Source organism: Mytilus galloprovincialis, chromosome 1, assembly GCF_965363235.1.
Source record: "Mytilus galloprovincialis chromosome 1, xbMytGall1.hap1.1, whole genome shotgun sequence".
In the NCBI taxonomy this organism is placed as follows: Eukaryota; Metazoa; Mollusca; class Bivalvia; order Mytilida; family Mytilidae; genus Mytilus; species Mytilus galloprovincialis.
In genome coordinates, this window is record NC_134838.1 from 28,667,820 (window position 1) to 28,690,463 (window position 22,644).

The 22,644-nt window shown below is 36.5% G+C and overlaps 2 long non-coding RNA genes across 3 annotated transcripts in view; both read left to right on the top strand.

Annotated features, from left to right (window-relative positions):
• Positions 1–22,644, top strand: part of LOC143071050 (uncharacterized) — a 161,001-nt gene that overhangs the window by 59,785 nt on the left and 78,572 nt on the right. The gene's annotated exons all lie outside the window — the stretch shown is intronic.
• Positions 1–22,644, top strand: part of LOC143071074 (uncharacterized) — a 53,630-nt gene that overhangs the window by 30,155 nt on the left and 831 nt on the right. For both annotated transcript variants that reach the window (XR_012976780.1, XR_012976782.1), the window contains exon 2: positions 20,691–20,763. This is a non-coding gene — a long non-coding RNA (uncharacterized LOC143071074). The remainder of the gene's footprint in view (positions 1–20,690; positions 20,764–22,644) is intronic.

The following is a 22,644-nucleotide window of genomic DNA, read 5'->3' on the forward strand; positions in this document are numbered from 1 at the left end:
TAACATTCCAGTAGCGACTGCATACGGAGTATATTTCTCCCAATTGAATCGATATTCCTGTTCTTGCATTTCCTATCATGATTTCCGTGATAGAGGGTTGCTTCGCACAAGGAAGCTATTAAACCAAGAGTTCGAAAATTGTGATGTTGAAATCATCTCTTCGTAAATTTTACGGACGCTATTACGAGTTAGCTGACCGTTATCGAATAACCGTTTAACTACAATCGCCTTCCCTTTTTCATGAATGTGTACCGAATTAGACTATTAACCGGGTTTGTAATAATATTAGCAACACGACGGGTGCCACGTGTGGAGCAGGATCTGCTTACCCTTCCGGAGCACCTGAGATTACCACCAGTGTTTGGTCTTTAGTCGTTTGTTTTCTTTGTTGTGTCTTGTGTACTATTATGTGTCTGCTTGTCTTTTTTTTTGTTTTTAAGCCATGGAGATGTCAGTTAATTTTTTATCTATGAGTTTGACTGTTCCTCTGGTTTCGTTCGACCCTCTTTTTCAACCCAGAAATCCAGAAAAGCGCCTCCGACGCATGACATTAATACATGTAACGTGTTGTTTTATTTCGTTTAAAAAAAAATTTCAAATTGAAAAACAGATCTTTTTGTAATTTTAGGACACTAAAGTATGTTTAAAAAACATTAGAGTATCTATCAATAGAGTATATCGATATATGGATCATGATTGAATTATAAGAAATAGCTGCAGTTTCTTCGATTAAGTATGGAAATGTTATCAATAGAAGTTTGTATATGATGGAATGAAGGGTAATAACATTAACGGTACCAATTTTCCTGCACCAGATGCGCATTTCGACAATACATGTCTCTTCAGTGATGCTCGTGACCAAAATATTTGAAATCCAAAGCTTATATAAAAGATGAAGAGCTATAATCCAAAAGGTCCAAAAAGTAAATTGCCAAATCCGTAAAAGGAATCGGAGCTTTGCATGAGGGAGATACATTCCTTAATTTATAATAATTTCTAACATTTTGTAACAGCATATTTTAATAACACAATAAAATACGTATTTTCATTTGGTACTGGCTATTGGGCTGGTGATACCCTCGGTGACTAACAGTCCACTAGCAAAGGCATCATAGAAAACAGTCAAGGAAAAAAGTGACAGAGTCACTGTCAATAAAGTAAACATATTTATTAAAAAATAGCAGATCAAGTATATTTTATAATGTAAGATTTATCGTTGGCTATTATTCAGTAATTTTATATGCGAATTGGTACCATACAATGTATATCAGTAGCATGAGTTCGAATCCCAGCATGGGAAGAACAAAAAATATCGAAATCAAACTCACAGATCTAACATTGTTGGGTTGATGTTTAGACAAGTTGTATATATTATAAGGCCTGGTATTTCTCAATCATAAGAAATCCGATAGACAAGGTATAATTTGTAGTTGTCACTACACACAGGCAGACATATACATATATTTATTTACAGTGATTGTATGCTTCTAAAAATAGATTAGCATCCTGCAATTATACTGAAGAGATGAGTAGATGATCATTTCTGTACACTAACAATAAATACTTCGTGTATTGTATCAGAGATCCTTGTTTAATTCCTACAAGAAGGTAACACCTCCTGAAACGAAAGCTTATTTTGATAAGCTATAGTTAGAGGAGGGGATAAGGTCTCTGCGCAATGCTAGGCGGTGTTGTCGTAGAAGTTAGAAAATAAAGTACATGTTCCAGTCCCGGCGCCGGGGAGGAAGTAACGAATCAAATCTACTCTTACATCGTTAGGTTGATTTTCTAGGCACTTTATATATATATACAAACAAGTCTAAATTGAAAAATACATTCAAATCTATGATTGCGTTGGATAAACACCGAAATTTTGATACGTGTGCATGTAAAACAAATTTCGTTGTAGAAGGGTTTAAATACAGCACAAACAACATTTCCAGAAGACCAAAAAAGTGAAAAAGTATATTTAAACAAAACGTATTCGACAAACAGGTCGAACAACTGAAGTTCTTAAACCCTGCTGACTGCCATTGGCGATTGCCAAATAAAATTGATCACGAGGTGTAACAACATGGATCTTAATATAAATTTAATACAAACTGAAAACAATAAACTTGTGGCCAAGATGTTATGCCACAAACAAAAGGTGTCAATAATTTTGTTTGTACACCAGATCAAGATTTCGACAATATATGTCTCTACAGTGATGTTAGGGATCGAAAAGGTATTTGGAAGGCCATATAATTCACCCTCAATTTCAGATAGACTCTTGAATTTTAAGAGTCAATATAGGATGAACGGATCATATAAACCGGAGGGAAAATATGATGCAAGCCCAAACGAAAAAAATATAAACAAGTCTAAATTGAAAACTACGTTCAAACCTATGATTGCGTTGGATAAAAACCGAAATTTTTATACGTGTGCACGTAAAACAAATTTCGTTGCAAAAGGGTCTAAATACAGCACAAACAACATTTCCAAAAAGACCAAAAAAGTGAAAAAGTATATTTAAAAAAAAACACATTTGACTAACAGGTCGAACAACTGTTGTTCTTAAACCCTGCACTGCCATTGGCGATTGCCTAATAAAGTTGACGAGATGTAACAAAATGGATCTTAATATAAATATAATACAAACCGAAAACAATAAACTTGTGGCCAAGATGTTATGCCACAAACACAAGGTGTCACTATTTTTTTTGTGTACACAAGATCTAGATTTCGACAAGATATGTCTCTTCAGTGATGCTAGTAGTGACATATTGAAGATTGATGAAATGTACCACTAATACCAGTTTTTAAGGTTATACTTGATGTTAATTGTTACTGTCTATTACTATGATTGATATATATATATATATATATATATATACATATGCATGTAGTCTGAGTTGATATGAATAAGAACATGATGAATAAACTTGGAAAACCAATTGCTTTTTTTATGAATAAAGATAGATATATAGGAAGATGTGGTGTGAGTGCCAGTGAGACAACTCTCCATCCAAACAACAATTTAAAAAAAAGTAAACCATTATAGGTCAATGTACGGCCTTCAACACGGAGCCTTGGCTCACACCGAACAACAAGCTATAAATTAAAGGGCCCCAAAATTACTAGTGTAATATAGACTTAAATATATCGATGAGTGACATATATGAATGTTTGTCAACGGATATTAAGAGAGACTTATTAATTAGTTTGCCAGAATATGTAGATATAGGAAGATGTGGTATGAGTGTTAATGATACAACTCCATCTAAGTAACAAAATGTGGACTTCTATGCACAATGCAATGCAGAAGAGCTCACTGGATATGGGTATGAGTGTTAATGAGACAACTCTCCATCTAAATAATAATTTTTAAAGGAAAAACATTATAGGTCAAGGTACGACCTTTAACACAAAGCCTTGGCTCACATAGAACAGCAAGCTGTATAGGGCCCCAACAAGTACTAGTGTATAACCATTTAAACGGGATAAGAAACAGAATCATCCATCGAGAAACATGTATGAACTGCATAAACAAACGACAATCACTGTACATCATGTTCCTGACTTAGGACAGGTGTTTAATGTTTCATCACAATCATGAGAAGTTGGGAACAGACAAGTCTAATCATTACCATTTTTTTTCTGAATTAAGATTTGTTACATCCAGGTCTGAGATAAGAAAAAAATAAACTTCATATAGTCGTGCAAGCTACAAACAGTTTTAACGTTAAAATGAATAATAATAAATAAATAAATAAGCTTTATTTAGAGTCGGCAAGGTATATAAAAATAGACAAACTTAATCTCTAATGAACTTTTAACCGACATAAAATACAACCTGATACATGAGTGCATGTAATGTTCAAGTTGTTATCAGTGATAATGATTATCAAAGATTTCCATCATTGTTTTTTCTTACCAAGTTTAGCTCCAAATCTCAACATACAAATATATTCATACTAGATACTTCATAACCAGGAATACATGGATTACAAGGATATGAACATGTTATTCAGTTGGGTTGTGTCTTTCTTAAATTAAATTTTGTTATAGATAATGCATATTTCAAGGTTTTTCTTGTCGAAGAACACACCGAGGGGTGTCAGGATTGATCAAATGAAAGACCGACCGGAGGGAGGTCTTTCTTTGAACAATCCTGACACCCCGAGGTGTGTTCTACGACAAGAAAAACCTTAAAATATGCATTATCTGACTTATATACCGTCAAAAAATATTAATTTTATAAAGTTTTGTAAAATTGAGTATCCTATTTTACCGACAACACTAAAGTGGGATATTCCTTTCTAATGCGTTCAGGTTTTAAATACGCCCTGCGGTTCATTTAGAATGTGAAATAAAACGCACTAAATAATTTAGATATAAACCTTTTAAAAATTATTATCCATACACAATAAAAATATTACTGTAACTGCATGAAGTAAGACACAAATGTATTGTTACCATTCGATAACGGTGTATGACAAATAAAAGACACATTGTAATTGTAAGTAATTTATGTACCACATACAAATGTAGCTTATGGAAAAGGGGGAGGGGTATGTTTTTTTTCTATTTGTTATGTTATTTCTATCGCGGAAAAGTGGTTATTTTTTTTAACAATTTTATTTGAATCGAATGAGATTGTCTTTTGAATAGCAATACATTTTATTAAAAGATAATCTGGATATAATTATATACCCTCTGCACCTGACCCTTTCGTGAGTTACGTTAATGTTATTCAATAGAATATATGATTATCTTATAAGTTGATCATTTGATAGAGTAAAAGGTATACGTAAATTTAAAAAAGTTAAGAACTGACACAAAGACGAATATAAATACATGTAGGTCACAGTATTCAGTGTGTATCGTTCTGAACATGCATGAAATATTTGCCAATGAACGTTAAGCAAGCAACCAAAAATCAGTCAACCCTTTCAGTTTGACTCAATAAGATTAAACTATTAGACGAATAAAGTTTTGAAGTAAATCATAGATTGCATGTTTATCAAGGAAAATAATGACCTTACACAGGTCATTACTTTATGCCTTGGAGCATATATCATTGAAACATGGTATCGTCCGGGTTGATTCTGAAAAAGAATGACCTGTCGTGCTGAAAGAAAATAACTCCATATAGGTATATAAGTAAAGAATGAAGCATGATGAAAAAAACTGGAAGAAATAAAGGTTGCAATACTATAAATATAAATATAAAAAAGTTAAGTGTTATCATTGTAAAATAATGACATTATTCTGTGAGGGATCACGTGCACCATCACAACTGCATGTCAAATATCAAATATATTTTGGTGTTTTTGTGCTTTAAAAGTAGTTTTATTGTGATGGAGATTGAATAAGGTACACCTTGGAATCGTATAACATACTAATATATATGTTCCTGGGTACACAGACTGGTCAGATAAGGGCCAAACATGGCAAAATTGATGACTCAATATATCTTTTAATATCAATAAAATGTCATTCAAACTAAGTTATACAGGGTGCCAGTGTATCAAACTTGTAATCTGCAACATTGTTTTGTAATAATTGCATTCATTTAAACACAGAAGGATGGAAAATGCAAGAGGGGGGATAATACAAATGGCGCCAATGGCATTTCGGAATGAGACCGCGAATGATGACAGATTTCTTTATTAATACCAATATAATGACATTCAAACTACATGAAACATGAGGCTAGTGTACTAAACTTGTAAACTGTCGCTTCAAATTTGTCATGATCGCATTTGTTTCATCACAAAACGATGGACAATGCAATCGGATAATACAAAAAAAAAATGGCGCCAGTTGCATTTTGCAATGATCGAGAATTTGGCCAACGTAATAAAACACTTTACATAGAATAAATCACTCTCATATTGGTTACTTCATGTGACAAAATATATCTTCTTTACGCTAAAACTTACCAATTCATTATAGTTGTTGAATGTGTAGAATTATGTGGATGATTCATTAGCAGTCACGATAGCTTTCAGTCAAGACGCTTTCAGTCTCCATTAATCTCGCGAAGTCTCGTGTAATACAGGATTGAATTTTATACTGAAAAGCGTACGAGATTCATTTCCCATTAGATATACTGTTCCCAGGTTTTGGGTTAAACTGTTTTTCATCCCTCTCATTAAGTCCATCATCAGGTTCAAGAGTACGTAGCTGATTCATCCAGAACCTTTCTCTCTGTTTTCTCCTGTCGGAGTCCCAATTTTGAATTACTTCAATTATTTGAAAGGTGATTCTATCAAAAGTATGTCCTGTTCTTAATAGGTGTCTCGTAATTGGACAGTTTCTTCCTTTTGTATAAAACGACCGGTGATTGTTAAGTCTGATGTTGAATTAAGTTTCTGTTTCACCAACATACTGCAGCTTGCAAGTTTTTGTTCCGTCAATCTGTAAAAAGTGCTTGTCGTTGAAAATAAAGTTGTTATTTTCAAGCACTACCTTGATCAATTGAACTAGACAGTCAGTTTGGGGATGTTTGTTCTTTCGAGTATTCCATACTTTTTATATAGACCATCAATCAATATGTTAAACCGTACACTATTTTTAATTAACCTTTATGTAAAGTAGCGGGGTTGGGTGTCTGTTCCTAAACTTGCACCTACGTTCCAAAAAAACTGTGCGGAAGAACACCTTGGGTTTCTTCTCCAGTACACCTCAGCTACCTAGATTCTTTTGCACCTAGTGCAGACACAAGTATTGCCCTAAAACATTTTTTATTAACATTTCTGTAAGTGTAAGGTAGACTGTAAGGTAATAAGACTGTCCGACTTAATCTTTGAACCTACTTAAAAAACAATAAACTCAGCCATAAAACACACTGTATTTTTTTTCTGAAGTACACCACAGCTACACAGCTTCCCTTTGTGCCTATTGAGGACAATTATTTGATGTCAATATTTTTTTTATTAATTTTTCTGTAAGGTGATGGGGTAGGGTGTCCGACATCAATATTTTTTATTAATTTTTCTGTAAAGTAGCGGGGTTGGGTGTCTGTTCCTAAACTTGGACCTACGTTCCAAAAAAACTGTGCGGAAGAACACCTTGGATTTCTTCTCCAGTACACCTCAGCTACCCAGTTTCCCTTTGCACCTAGTGCAGACACAAGTATTGCCGTAGAACATTTTTTATTAACTTTTCTGTAAGTGTAAGGTAGACTGTAAGTAATAAGACTGTCCGACTTAATCTTTGAACCTACATAAAAAACAATAAACTAGTCCGTAAAACACACTGTAGTTTTTTCTGAAGTAGACCACAGCTACACAGCTTCCCTTTGTGCCTATTGCGGACAATTATTTGACGTCAATATATTTTTTAGTAATTTTTCTTGAAGTTGATGGGGTAGGGTGTCCGACACCAATTTTGCACTTTCTTTCAAAAAAATAAACTAAGCCGAAGAACACCCTGTGTTTTTTCTCAAGTAAACCAGAGCTACCCACCCTTCCTTTGCACCTAGTTCGGACAAAAGTATTGCCGTACAATATTTTTTAATAACTTTTCTGTAAGGTAGCTGGGTTGGGTGTCTGTTCCTAAATTTGGACCTACGTTCCAAAAAAACTCTGCGGAAGAAAACCTTGAGTTTCTTCTCCGGTATACCCAGCTATTCAGCTTCCCTTTGCACCTAGTGGAGACACAAGTATTGCCGTAGAACATTGAAACTTTTCTGTAAGGTAGACTGTAAGGTAATAAGACTGTCCGACTCAATCTTTATACCTACTTATAAACAATTAACGAAGCCGTAGAACACACTATGTGTTTTCTCAAGTAGACCACAGCTACACAGCTTCCCTTTGCGCCTATTGCGGAGAATGATTTGACGTCAATATTATTTATTAATTTTTCTGTAAGGTCGTCGGGTAGGGTGTCGAACACCAACTTTGCACTTTCTTTCAAAAAAAGTTGAACTTAGCCGAAGAACAATCTGTGTTTTTTTTCAAGGAAACCACAGCTTACCGACTTTCCCTTTGCACCTAGTGCGGACAAAAGTATTGCCGCACAACATTTTTTATTAACTTCTCTGTAAGGTAGTGAGGTTTGGTGTCTGTTTCTAAATTAGGACCTACGTTACAAAACAACTGTGCGGAAAAACACCTTGGGTTTCTTCTACAGTATACCTCAGCTTCCCAGCGTCCCTTTGCACCTAGTGCAGATACAAGATTTGCCGTAGAACATTTTTTTATTAACTTTTCTGTATGGTAGATTGTAAGGTAAAAAGACTGTCTGACTCAATCTTTGAAACTATTAAAAAAAACATTAAACTAAACCGTAGAGCCCACTGTGTTTTTTTTCTCAAGTAGACCACAGCTACCTAGCTCCCCTTTGCGCCTATTGTGGACAATGCTTTGGCATAGAACATTTTTTATTAATTTTTTTCTGTAAAATAGCGGGGTAGGGTACAGCCCTTGGATGGTGTAAACTTCCCAAAACAACGTGTATGGTGTAATGGTGTATGGCATATGGTGCAATGGTGTAAGGTGTATGGTGCTATGGTGCTATGGTGTATGGTGTAAGGGGACTGGTGTAATGGTGTATGAGGAATGGTGTGATTGTGTAACGTGCGATCGGGAATGGTGTGAATGATAGTGTACGACCTTTCATTGGTTGGAAACGATTTTTTTTTATTTCATTTTTTCGGATTGTAAGCATAAACATAATAAAAATCTTAATATTTAAAATTGAATTGCATGATGGGTAATTTCGGATCGTGTAGATATAATAAGGAATGGTGTATGGTGTAAAGTGTAAGGTGTATGGTGCAAAGGTGTAACGTGTATGATGTAATGGTACAAGGTGTATGGTGTAATGAGGTATGGTCTATGGTGTAATGGTGTATGGTGTTAGTGGGAAGTTTACACCATCCAAGGACTGTACCTGCCCCCAACTTTGCACTTTCTTTTAAAAAGAATAAACTAAGTCGAAGAACATCCTGTGTTTTTTCTCAAGTAAACCACAGCAACCCAGCCTTTTTTTGCACCTAGTGCGGACAGAAGTATTGCCGTACAATATTTTTTATTAACTTTTCTGAAAGGTAGCGGGGTTGGGTGTCTGACCCTAAATTTGGACCTACGTTCAAAACAAACTGTGCCGAAGAACACCTTGGGTTTCTTCTCCAGTACACCTCAGCTACCCACTTCCCTTTGCACCTAGTGCAGACACAAGTATTGCCGTAGAACATTTGTTATTAACTTTTCTGTAAGTGTAAGGTAGACTATAAGGTAATAAGGCTGACGGACTCAATCTTTGAACCTGCTTAAAAGACAATAAACTAAGCCGTAGAACACACTGTTTTTTTGTGCCTATTGCAGACAATTATTTGACGTCAATATTTTTTTTATTAATTTTTCTGTAAGGTGATGGGGTAGGGTGTCCGACATCAATTTTGCACTTTCTTTCAAAAAAATAAACTAAGCCGAAGAACACCCTGTGTTTTTTCTCAAGTAAACCACAGCTACCCGACCTTCCATTACACCTAGTGCGGACAAACGTATTGCCGTACAATATTTTTTATTATCTTTTCTGTAAGGAAGCGGGGTTGGGTGTCAGTTCCTAAATTTGGACCTACGTACAAAAAAACTGTGGGGAAGAACACCTTGGGTTTCTTCTCCAGTATATCCCATCTACCCAGCGTCCCTTTGTCCCTAGTGCAGACAAAAGTTTTGCCGTAGAACATTTTTTATTAACTTTTCTGCATGGAAGACTTTAAGGTGAGAAGACTGTCCTACTCAATCTTTGAACCTACATGAAAAACAATAAACTAGTCCGTAAAACACACTGTAGTTTTTTCTGAAGTAGACCACAGCTACACAGCTTCCCTTTGTGCCTATTGCGGACAATTATTTGACGTCAATATATTTTTTAGTAATTTTTCTTTCAGTTGATGGGGTAGGGTGTCCGACACCAATTTTGCACTTTCTTTCAAAAAAATAAACTAAGCCGAAGAACACCCTGTGTTTTTTCTCAAGTAAACCAGAGCTACCCACCCTTCCTTTGCACCTAGTTCGGACAAAAGTATTGCCGTACAATATTTTTTAATAACTTTTCTGTAAGGTAGCTGGGTTGGGTGTCTGTTGCTAAATTTGGACCTACGTTCCAAAAAAACTCTCCGGAAGAAAACCTTGAGTTTCTTCTCCGGTATACCCAGCTATTCAGCTTCCTTTTGCACCTAGTGGAGACACAAGTATTGCCGTAGAACATTGAAACTTTTCTGTAAGGTAGATTGTAAGGTAATAAGACTGTCCGACTCAATCTTTGAACCTACTTATAAACAATTAACTAAGCCGAAGAACACACTGTGTTTTTTCTCAAGTAGACCACATCTACCCACCTCCCCTTTGCGCCTATTGTGGACAATGATTTGACATAGAACATGTTTTTTTTTTTCTGTAAAGTATTGGGGTAGGGTGTCCGGCCCCAACTTTGCACTTTCTTTTAAAAAGAATAAATTAAGCCGAAGAACACCCTGTGTTTTTCTCAAGTAAACCATAGCAACCCGGCCTTTCTTTGGACCTAGTGCGGACAAAATTATTGCCGTACAATATTTTTTTATAAATTTTCTGTATAGTAGCGGGGTTGGGTGTCTGTTCCTAAACTTGGACCTACGTTCCAAAAAAACTGTGCGGAAGAACACCTTGGATTTCTTCTCCAGTACACCTCAGCTACCCAGATTCCCTTTGCACCTAGTGCAGACACAAGTATTGCCGTAGAACATTTTTTATTAACTTTTCTGTAAGTGTAAGGTAGACTGTAAGAAATAAGACTGTCCGACTTAATCTTTGAACCTACATGAAAAACAATAAACTAGTCCGTAAAACACACTGTAGTTTTTTCTGAAGTAGACCACAGCTACACAGCTTCCCTTTGTGCCTATTGCGGACAATTATTTGACGTCAATATTTTTTTTATTAATTTTTCTTTAAAGTGATGGGGTAGGGTGTGCGACATCAATTTTGCACTTTCTTTCAAAAAAAATAAACTTAGCCGAAAAACACCCTGTGTTTTTCTCAAGTAAACGACAGCTACCCGACCTTCCTTTGCACCTAGTGCGGACAAAAGTTTTGCCGTACAATATTGTTTATTATTTTTATGTAAGGTAGCGGGGTTGGGTGTCTGTTCGTAAATTTGGACCTACGTTCCAAAAAGACTGTCCGGAAGAACACCTTGGGTTTCTTCTCCAGAATACCCCAGCTACCCAGCTTCCCTTTGCACCTATTGCAGACAAAAGTTTGCCGTAGAACATTTTTTATTAACTTTTCTGCATCGAAGACTTCAAGGTGAGAAGACTGTCCGACTCAATCCTTGAACCTACATGAAAAAGGATAAACTAAGCCGAAGACCACACTGTGTTTTTTTCTCAAGTAGACCACAGCTACGCAGCTCCCCTTTGCGCCTATTGTGGACAATGATTTGACATAGAACATTTTTTATTATTTTCTTATTGTAAAGTAGTGGGGTATGGTGTCCGGCCCTAACTATGCACTGTCTTTTAAAAAGAATAAACTAAGCCGAAGAACACCCTGTGTTTTTTTCTCAAGTGAACCATAGCAACCCGGCCTTTCTTTGGACCTAGTGGGGACAGAAGTATTTATTTTATATTAACTTTTCTGTAAGGTAGCGGGGTTAGGTGTCTGACCCTAAATTTGGACCTACTTTAAAAAAAAACTGTGCCGAAGAACACCTTGGGTTTCTTCTCCAGTACACCTCAGCTACCCACTTCCCTTTGCTTCTAGTGCAGACACAAGTATTGCCGCAGAACATTTTTTATTTACTTTTCTGTAAGTGTAAGGTAGACTATAAGGTTATAAGGCTGACGGACTCAATCTTTGAACCTGTTTAAAAAACAATAAACTTAGCCGCAGAACACACTGTATGTTTTCTGAAGTAGACCACAGCTACACAGCTTCCCTTTGTGCCTATTGCGGACAATTATTTGACGTCAATATTTTTTTTTATTAATTTTTTTGTAAGGTGATGGGGTAGGGTGTCCGACATCAATTTTGCACTTTCTTTAAAAAAAAAAACTAAGCCGAAGAACACCCTGTGTTTTTTCTCAGGTAAACCACAGCTACCCGACCTTCCTTTGCACTTAATGCGGACGAAAGTATTGCGTACAATATTTTTTATTAAATTTTCTGTAAGGTAGCGGGGTTGGGTGTCTGTTCCTAAATTTGGACCTAAGTTCCAAAAAACTGTGCGGAAGAACACCTTGGGTTTTTCTCCAGTATACCCCATCTACCCAGCTTCCCTTTGCACCTAGTGCAGACAAAAGTTTTGCCGTAGAACATTTTTTATTAACTTTTCTGCATGGAAGACTTTAAGGTGAGAAAAATGTCCGACTCAATCATTGAGCCTACATGAAAAACAATAAACTAAGCCGAAGTGCAAGCTGTGTTTTTTCTCAAGTAGACCACAGCTATCAAGCTCCCCTTTGCGCCTGTTGTGGACAATGAATTGACTTAGAACATTTTTTATTATTTTTTTTCTGTAAAGTAGTGAGGATGGGTGTCCGGCCCAAACTTTGCACTTTCTTTTAAAAAGAATAAACTAAGCCGAAGAACACCCTATATTTTTTCTCAAGTAATCCATAGCAACCCGACCTTTCTTTGCACCTAGTGCAGCCAGAAGTATTGCCGTACAATATTTTTTATATTAACTTTTCTGTAAGATAGCGGGGTTAGGTGTCTGACTCTAAATGTGGACCTACTTTAAAAAAAACTGTGCCGAAGAACACCTTGGATTTCTTCTTCAGTACACCTCAGCTACCCAGCTTCCCTTTGCACCTAGTGCAGACACAAGTTTGGCCGTAGAACATTTTTTATTAACTTTTTTGTAAATGTAAGGTAGACTGTAAGGTAATAAGACTGACGGACTCAATCTTTGAACCAACTTACAAAAACAATAAACTAAGCCGTAGAACACATTGTGTTTTTTCTGAAGTAGACCACAGCTACACAGCTTCCCTTTGTGCCTATTGCGGACAATTATTTGACGTCAACATTTATTTTATTAATTTTTCTGTAAGGTGATTGGGTAGGGTGTCCGACACCAATTTTGCACTTTCTTTAAAAAAAATAAACTTAGCCGAAGAACACCCTGTGTTTTTTCTCAAGTAAACCACAGCTACCCGACCTTCCTTTGCACCTAGTGCGGATAAAAGTATTGCCGTAGAATATTTGTTATTAACTTTTCTGCATGGAAGACTTTAAGGTGAGAAGACACCTTAAAGCAGATAAAATACCGGCAGCAATGATCACTCAGTTGAAAGGAGCTGGTTTACACCTAACTGAGAGCAGTGGAGTCAGACTATCAGATGACAGATTGTCAAGTGTGTGTGGTATGCGCTCTAGTGCAACACAGGAAGCAGTTACTGGCACTATTAACCAAATAGAGATTCAGCTTACATTGCCGTCTTCATCATCAAACACCGTTCACTACTCATTGGTACCACCTGTGACGTCAGACCTATCGGTTGCTGGATACTTCACAGCCAGTAGCCCAACAAAACAAGAAGACCAAACATTAGGTATTGACAATTCATCTATAGGGCAGACAGCAAGCTATTTACTTAGAAATACTTTACCGTTGGGTTTTAATGTCAGTGAAAAAATTAAGAAAGACATACTGTCCGATAGTTACGTTGATTTTGTTACCCTTTCTCCAAATTTTAATGAAGATGAAGATAATGATGTTCTTTTCAAATCGAAAGCAGTAAAAATTACTACATACGCAAAACCAAAACAGTTATTTTCAATCCATCAGTGGACTGCAGCTTTTGATATGTATATGTCTATTTATTATGCAGAACATATTTTAAGTCTTATAAAACATGCATATAATGTTAGAGCAAGGTCAAAGCAATTTGGGTTTAACATGGCAAAATCTTATGATGAAACGTTTAGAAAGGTACGCAGAGTGATGACATTTGATTGGGCAGTTGTAAATGATGATCTTTGGCGCACTGCCTTTTATGATCATTTCAATCGTTCAAGTACTACTACCGGTAACTATGCATCAAATAATAAACCCATGAAACAAAGTGGAGGCCCTCCCTTTCAGCTGCGGTTTCAGTGAACCACAGCTATCCGGCCTTCCCTTGCACCTAGTGCGGATACAAGTATTGCCGTAGAATATTTTTTATTAACTTTTCTGTAAGGTAGCAGGGTTGGGTGTCTGTTCCAAAATTTGGACCTACGTTCCAAAAAGACTGTGCGGAAGAACACCTTGGGTTTCTTCTCCAGTATACCCCAGCTACCCAGCTTCCCTTTGCACATAGTGCAGACAAAAGTTGTGCCGTAGCACATTTTTTATTAACTTTTCTGCATGGAAGACTTTAAGGTGACAAGACTGTCCGACTCAATCCTTGAACCTACATGAAAAACAATAAACTAAGCCGAAGAACACACTGTTTTTTTCTCAAGTAGACCACAGCTACCAAGCTCCCCTTTGCGCCTATTGTGGACAATGATTTGATATAGAACATTTTTTATTATTTTTTGTCTGTAAAGTAGTGGGGCAGGGTGTCCGGCCCCAAATTTGCACCTTCTTTTATAAAGAATAAACTGCGCCGAAGAACACCATGTGTTTTTTTCTCAAGTAATCCATAGCAACCCAGCCTTTCTTTGCACCTAGTGCAGACAGAAGTATTGCCGTACAATATTTGTTATATTAACTTTTCTGTAAGGTAGCGGGGTTGGGTGTCTGACCCTAAATTTGGACCTACATTAAACAAAACTGTGCGAAAAAACACCTTGGTTTTTTTTCCCAGTACACCTCAGCTACCCAGCTTCCCTTTGCACCTAGTGCAGGCACAAGTATTGCCGTAGAATATTTTTTATTAACTTTTTTGTAAATGTAAGGTAGACTGTAAGGTAATAAGACTGACGGACTCAATCTTTGAACCTACTTAAAAAAAAAATAAACTAAGCCGTAGAACACATTGTGTTTTTTTCTGAAGTAGACCACAGCTACACAGCTTCCCTTTGTGCCTATTGCGGACAATTATTTGACGTCAACATTTACTTTATTAATTTTTCTGTAAGGTGATTGGGTAGGGTGTCCGACACCAATTTTGCACTTTCTTTAAAAAAATAAACTTAGCCGAAAAACACCCTGTGTTTTTTTCTCAAGTAAACCATAGAAACAAGGCTTCTCTTTGGACCTAGTGCGGACAGAGGTATTGCCGTACAATACTTTGTATTAACTTTTCTGTAAGGTTGGTTGTCTGACCCTAAATTTGGACCTACGTTAAAAAAACTTTGCCGAAAAATACCTTGGGTTTCTTCTCCAGTACACCTCAGCTACATAGCTTCCCTTTGCACCTAGTGCAGACACAAGTATTGTAGTAGAACATTTTTTATTAACTTTTTTGTAAATGTAAGGTAGACTGTAAAGTAATAAGACTGACGGACTCAATCTTTGAACCTACTTAAAAAAACAATATACTAAGCCGTAGAACACACTGTGTTTTTTCTGAAGTAGACCACAGCTACATAGCTTCCCTTTGTGCCTATTGCGGACAATTATTTGACGTCAATATTTTTTTTTATTAATTTTTTTGTAAGGTGATGGGGTAGGGTGTCCGACATCAATTTTGCACTTTCTTTAAAAAAAAAAACTAAGCCGAAGAACACCCTGTGTTTTTTCTCAGGTAAACCACAGCTACCCGACCTTCCTTTGCACTTAATGCGGACGAAAGTATTGCGTACAATATTTTTTATTAAATTTTCTGTAAGGTAGCGGGGTTGGGTGTCTGTTCCTAAATTTGGACCTTAGTTCCAAAAAACTGTGCGGAAGAACACCTTGGGTTTTTCTCCAGTATACCCCATCTACCCAGCTTCCCTTTGCACCTAGTGCAGACAAAAGTTTTGCCGTAGAACATTTTTTATTAACTTTTCTGCATGGAAGACTTTAAGGTGAGAAAAATGTCCGACTCAATCATTGAGCCTACATGAAAAACAATAAACTAAGCCGAAGTGCAAGCTGTGTTTTTTCTCAAGTAGACCACAGCTATCAAGCTCCCCTTTGCGCCTGTTGTGGACAATGAATTGACTTAGAACATTTTTTATTATTTTTTTTCTGTAAAGTAGTGAGGATGGGTGTCCGGCCCAAACTTTGCACTTTCTTTTAAAAAGAATAAACTAAGCCGAAGAACACCCTATATTTTTTCTCAAGTAATCCATAGCAACCCGACCTTTCTTTGCACCTAGTGCAGCCAGAAGTATTGCCGTACAATATTTTTTATATTAACTTTTCTGTAAGATAGCGGGGTTAGGTGTCTGACTCTAAATGTGGACCTACTTTAAAAAAAACTGTGCCGAAGAACACCTTGGATTTCTTCTTCAGTACACCTCAGCTACCCAGCTTCCCTTTGCACCTAGTGCAGACACAAGTTTGGCCGTAGAACATTTTTTATTAACTTTTTTGTAAATGTAAGGTAGACTGTAAGGTAATAAGACTGACGGACTCAATCTTTGAACCAACTTACAAAAACAATAAACTAAGCCGTAGAACACATTGTGTTTTTTCTGAAGTAGACCACAGCTACACAGCTTCCCTTTGTGCCTATTGCGGACAATTATTTGACGTCAACATTTATTTTATTAATTTTTCTGTAAGGTGATTGGGTAGGGTGTCCGACACCAATTTTGCACTTTCTTTAAAAAAAATAAACTTAGCCGAAGAACACCCTGTGTTTTTTCTCAAGTAAACCACAGCTACCCGACCTTCCTTTGCACCTAGTGCGGATAAAAGTATTGCCGTAGAATATTTGTTATTAACTTTTCTGCATGGAAGACTTTAAGGTGAGAAGACACCTTAAAGCAGATAAAATACCGGCAGCAATGATCACTCAGTTGAAAGGAGCTGGTTTACACCTAACTGAGAGCAGTGGAGTCAGACTATCAGATGACAGATTGTCAAGTGTGTGTGGTATGCGCTCTAGTGCAACACAGGAAGCAGTTACTGGCACTATTAACCAAATAGAGATTCAGCTTACATTGCCGTCTTCATCATCAAACACCGTTCACTACTCATTGGTACCACCTGTGACGTCAGACCTATCGGTTGCTGGATACTTCACAGCCAGTAGCCCAACAAAACAAGAAGACCAAACATTAGGTATTGACAATTCATCTATAGGGCAGACAGCAAGCTATTTACTTAGAAATACTTTACCGTTGGGTTTTAATGTCAGTGAAAAAATTAAGAAAGACATACTGTCCGATAGTTACGTTGATTTTGTTACCCTTTCTCCAAATTTTAATGAAGATGAAGATAATGATGTTCTTTTCAAATCGAAAGCAGTAAAAATTACTACATACGCAAAACCAAAACAGTTATTTTCAATCCATCAGTGGACTGCAGCTTTTGATATGTATATGTCTATTTATTATGCAGAACATATTTTAAGTCTTATAAAACATGCATATAATGTTAGAGCAAGGTCAAAGCAATTTGGGTTTAACATGGCAAAATCTTATGATGAAACGTTTAGAAAGGTACGCAGAGTGATGACATTTGATTGGGCAGTTGTAAATGATGATCTTTGGCGCACTGCCTTTTATGATCATTTCAATCGTTCAAGTACTACTACCGGTAACTATGCATCAAATAATAAACCCATGAAACAAAGTGGAGGCCCTCCCTTTCAGCTGCGGTTTCAGTGAACCACAGCTATCCGGCCTTCCCTTGCACCTAGTGCGGATACAAGTATTGCCGTAGAATATTTTTTATTAACTTTTCTGTAAGGTAGCAGGGTTGGGTGTCTGTTCCAAAATTTGGACCTACGTTCCAAAAAGACTGCGGAAGAACACCTTGGGTTTCTTCTCCAGTATACCCCAGCTACCCAGCTTCCCTTTGCACATAGTGCAGACAAAAGTTGTGCCGTAGCACATTTTTTATTAACTTTTCTGCATGGAAGACTTTAAGGTGACAAGACTGTCCGACTCAATCCTTGAACCTACATGAAAAACAATAAACTAAGCCGAAGAACACACTGTTTTTTTCTCAAGTAGACCACAGCTACCAAGCTCCCCTTTGCGCCTATTGTGGACAATGATTTGATATAGAACATTTTTTATTATTTTTTGTCTGTAAAGTAGTGGGGCAGGGTGTCCGGCCCCAAATTTGCACCTTCTTTTATAAAGAATAAACTGCGCCGAAGAACACCATGTGTTTTTTCTCAAGTAATCCATAGCAACCCAGCCTTTCTTTGCACCTAGTGCAGACAGAAGTATTGCCGTACAATATTTGTTATATTAACTTTTCTGTAAGGTAGCGGGGTTGGGTGTCTGACCCTAAATTTGGACCTACATTAAACAAAACTGTGCGAAAAAACACCTTGGTTTTTTTTTCCAGTACACCTCAGCTACCCAGCTTCCCTTTGCACCTAGTGCAGGCACAAGTATTGCCGTAGAATATTTTTTATTAACTTTTTTGTAAATGTAAGGTAGACTGTAAGGTAATAAGACTGACGGACTCAATCTTTGAACCTACTTAAAAAAAAATAAACTAAGCCGTAGAACACATTGTGTTTTTTTCTGAAGTAGACCACAGCTACACAGCTTCCCTTTGTGCCTATTGCGGACAATTATTTGACGTCAACATTTACTTTATTAACTTTTCTGTAAGGTGATTGGGTAGGGTGTCCGACACCAATTTTGCACTTTCTTTAAAAAAATAAACTTAGCCGAAAAACACCCTGTGTTTTTTTCTCAAGTAAACCATAGAAACAAGGCTTCTCTTTGGACCTAGTGCGGACAGAGGTATTGCCGTACAATACTTTGTATTAACTTTTCTGTAAGGTTGGTTGTCTGACCCTAAATTTGGACCTACGTTAAAAAAACTTTGCCGAAAAATACCTTGGGTTTCTTCTCCAGTACACCTCAGCTACATAGCTTCCCTTTGCACCTAGTGCAGACACAAGTATTGTAGTAGAACATTTTTTATTAACTTTTTTGTAAATGTAAGGTAGACTGTAAAGTAATAAGACTGACGGACTCAATCTTTGAACCTACTTAAAAAAACAATATACTAAGCCGTAGAACACACTGTGTTTTTTCTGAAGTAGACCACAGCTACATAGCTTCCCTTTGTGCCTATTGCGGACAATTATTTGACGTCAATATTTATTTTATTAATTTTTCTGTAAGGTAATGGGATAGGGTGTCCGACACCAATTCTGCACTTTCTTTCAAATAAATAAACTTAGCCGAAGAACACCCTGTGATTTTTTTCAAGTAAACTACAGCTAACCGACCTTCCTTTGCACCTCGTGCGGACAAAAGTATTGCCGTACAATATTTTTTATTAACTTTTCTGTAAGGTAGTTAGGTTGGGAGTCTGTTCCTAAAGTTGGACCTACGTTCCAAACAAACTGTGCGGAAGGACACCTTGGGTTTCTTCTCCAGTATACCCCAAGCTACCCAGCTTCCCTTTGCACCTAGTGCAGACAAAAGTGTTGCCGTACAACATTTTTATTAACTTTTCTGCATGGAAGACTTCAAGGTGAGAACATAGAACATTTTTTATTATTTTTTATTCTGTAAAGTAGTGGGGTAGCGTGTCCGGCCCCAACTTTGCACTTTCTTTTAAAAAGAATAAACTAAGCCGAAGAACACCCTGTGCTTTTTCTCAAGTAAAACATTTCAACCTGGCCTTTCTTTGGACCTAGTACAGAAAGAAGTATTGCCGTACAATATTTTTTATGTGAGGTAGCGGGTTTGGGTTTCTGACCCTAAATTTGGACCTACGTTAAAAAAAAATGTGCCGAAGAACACCTAGGGTTTCTTCTCCAGTACACTTCAGCTCCACAGCTTCCCTTTGCACCTAGTGCAGACACAAGTATTGCCATAGAACATTTTTTAGTAACTTTTCTGTAAGTGTTAGGTAGACTGTAAGGTAATAAGACTGTCCGACTCAATCTTTGAACCTACTTAAAAAACAATAAACTAAGCTGTGGAACACACTGTTTTTTTTTATTCAAGTAGACCACAGCTACACAGCTTCCCTTTGTGCCTTTTGCGGACAAGTATTTGACATCAATATTTTTTTATTTATTTTTCTGTACGGTGATGGGGTAGGGTGTCCGACACCAATTGAGCACTTTCTTTAAAAAAAAACTAAGCCGAAGAACACCCTGTGTTTTGTCTCAAGTAAACCACAGCTAGCCGGCCTTTCTTTGCACCTAGTGCGGACAGAAGTATTGCCATTTTTTTTTAATTAATTTTGTAAGTTAGCGGGATTGGGTGTCTGACCCTAAATTTTTGTCTCAAGTAAACCACAGCTAGCCGGCCTTTCTTTGCACCTAGTGCGGACAGAAGTATTGCCATTTTTTTTTAATTAATTTTGTAAGTTAGCGGGATTGGGTGTCTGACCCTAAATTTGGACGTACGTTGAAAACAAACTGTGCCGAAGAACACGTCGAGTTTCTTCTCCAGTACACCTCAGCTACCCAGCTTCCCTTTGCACCTAGTGTAGACACAAGTTTTGCCGTAGAACATTTTTTATTAACTTTTGTGTAAGGTAGACTGTAAGGTAATAAGACTGTCCGACTCAATCAAACTAAGCCGTAGAACACACTGTGTGTTTTCTCAAGTAGACCACAGCTACACAGCTTCCCTTTGCGCCTGTTGCAGAGAGATTAATATTACATGTATATCGATTTATTTTCATTTCAGATGTACAGGAATAGACATTGATACAAAATTCGACTGACAAATTTGATATTTAAGGATGCCTAGTGCATGAAAAGTATGTATGTAACTTTTGGTCGTACATTGCAAATTTTTTATTCAGTTGCTGGAAATATGACACGATTCCACACATCTTACTTAAAACCAATATTATTGAGAATGGTAGTTTATTACTACATGTAAATTGTTTGTTTAGCTCTCAATCATAAGGAATCAAAAAACGAGAAAAAGAATAGAAAAAAACGATTTTAAATTGTACCATTTTTAATTAACAAAGAGTGTACTCAAAAAATTAAATGGTTGCTAAGCATCATTCGTATATAAAACGACTTTTGAGGATCACGACAAGCCGTAAAAATGTCTAATTCTGCTGTCAAAGGACGTGCTATTACATGTATATTAAAGTAAGATTTTGAGATTTTTGGAACATTTGAGTTTGATATATTTGTTTTTATATTTTTGTTGGCATATCATTAAAATTGCCTGCTAGAAAAAAAGTGGCTGCTTACTTGATTGGCTGCTAAAAGAGGCTGCCAGCTTAAGTCCAGTTAAAGAATCTATCATTATGTTTTTACAACGACATATCGTTATTCTCGTAATATACATGTAAACTCAATAAAACATTACAACTTAGATACGTCCGTTGTGAGTTATTGCTTTATCTTTGTTTATTTTTATCATTACGTCCTTAGGACTCCAACATTTAAATTAAACGAAAACAATCAATATGTCACGTTGAAAGGTCTAGCCATCGTTCATTAGAATTACTTAAATAGGAACGTATAACGTCAACAATTTGAAATGTTTACACTGGTTTGAAATCCAAGTGAAGTGATGGATGAGAAAACTAAATGATATTCGAGTTTCATTTAAATTTTCAATCGTTTAAGTCATGCTTACTTTGATGCAAGATCTTAAATAATGCAATGCAAATAAATCATATCACCTTCAGTTTAATTTCAAAATTGTTACGACGTTTCCGTGATCCAATACCACCCAATAATATGTGTCTAGCAATTATATGGTGTTGAAATTCACGTATATATATAACATCTTATTATTTGATTTGTTAAAAAGAAATGCACTTTTGCACATTACAGACAATAGTTAGTTTGGCCCTTGTTTGCTTTTAACATTTGTAATTAACAGTGTCATATAACCATTAAAACGATAGATGATGTTTTTCTGAACCTGAACAAATAATGAAAGCATGAGGTAAGCAACAGTTAAAATGCTAGAAATAATACATACAAACTAGTTATCATAACTTTGAATAATTTTTTTGTATGGTTTTAAAATCTGCCACATAGCGAATATTTTTTTCGAATTTAAAGTTTTTCCTTGTGGACTCCTTTTAAAATTTATTTTGGACCAGGAAATCAAACAGCATGTATATTATGATGCCTCCCGCAATTTATACTTTACCAATATCTTCCGATTTTTTAGGTTAACTGAACTGCCATTAATGAAACACGAACTTCCGTATGCAATTTTACAGAGCATCTCTGGTCGTTGTCTGATATTATTTAGTTACATAGTGTGGTAGTGACCTAATACGATATATATGGAGTCAGTAAATTCCATATAGGGTGAAAGCGAAGCTCGGTAAATTGCATATTGGGTGACAGTGAAGCTCGAATCCCTATTTGGAATTTACTGAACCCATATATATTAGGTCAATAGCACACTCTGTAACGAATCGATCTTACCGACTATCTTAACATGTGATATTAAGACAAGTGGCCTATCAAAGTGATCAAGTCTTCAATACCGTTAGTAATAAGAACATACTTCCAATGGTCTATACAATTACAAATGCAAACACTAACAACTTGCTAGTTTTGAATGTATTTTATGAATTTACTTCAATCGTTCATCATCAAGATGTAACGGTCATAGAACAACATCGTCCATACTTTGTGAAGACGCATCGCCAATG